The sequence below is a fragment of the Bactrocera latifrons genome, unplaced genomic scaffold, assembly GCF_001853355.1.
Source record: "Bactrocera latifrons isolate USDA-ARS-PBARC rearing strain unplaced genomic scaffold, ASM185335v1 scaffold_866, whole genome shotgun sequence".
Taxonomy (NCBI): domain Eukaryota; kingdom Metazoa; phylum Arthropoda; class Insecta; order Diptera; family Tephritidae; genus Bactrocera; species Bactrocera latifrons.
In genome coordinates, this window is record NW_017537563.1 from 24,518 (window position 1) to 25,601 (window position 1,084).

Consider the following 1,084-nt stretch of genomic DNA (forward strand, 5'->3'; position numbering starts at 1 on the left):
TTATATAGTAGTCCAAAAATATGAATTCTTATTTTTCCCAGAAATATATTTGTAAAAAAATCTTTATCCTTTGTTATTATTTTATTTTTCCCAGAAATACATTTGTAAACAAAAGGATCTTTATCTTTTTTATTTTCCATATAAAAGATTTAAGGAATTCAAGAGCTCAAAACGTGCACTACATCAGCTACCTACCCGACGGCACTTCGCAAATGATAAAATAAATTTTTCAAGAGCTCAAAGCATGCGCTACATCAAATCATGCAAACAGAAATTTCACAAAATATCAGTTATTGATACTGGCGGTTTACCGTACGAAATTGTTTTCGTTCTGTACAAATCGTACATTATCACCACAAACATTGATGTATCAGATGGATTGGCAAATGGTGCAGTTGGTAAATTGGTACATATTGAACAAACCGAACAAAATGAAGTTACACGAGTATGGTTAACTTTTGAAAATTCACGAAAAGTTGGTAAAAAACTTCGACAAAARGCTTCCACTTACGTTGCGGCACATAATATTGATAAACATGCCGTCCCAATAGAACGCAGAACATCTACCATTGCCATGAATAATAAMAAAACAATAAATGCAAAACGTAATCATTTTCCTTTAGTATCAGGATGTGCCATGACAATTCATAAATCTCAAGGTGGAACATGCGATGAAGTAGTTTATGAATATCAAAGGACTCATTCTTTACCATTACTTTATGTTGCTTTATCACGAGTTACCAGTATTGACGGACTCTACATAGTACCAAAAGACAATGATAATAGATTTTATCATGGGCGAAAAAATGATACATCGATCATATCTTTACAAGATGAATTTCGCCGATTATCGTTGAACACATTGTCAACAATAGGTAGAACGATTCTCGATTTTATGAATGACAGAAAAAAGTTGTCCATGGTTACTTTTAATTGCCAAAGTCTCAGGAAACACGTATCGGACTTAAGCGATCCCGCAATTGATTCAAGCAATATCCTGTTTTTATCAGAAACCTGGTCAAATGACGATGAAAACATTGACATCCCGAATTTTGATTGTATTGCGAAATTCAAGCGTAAAAAT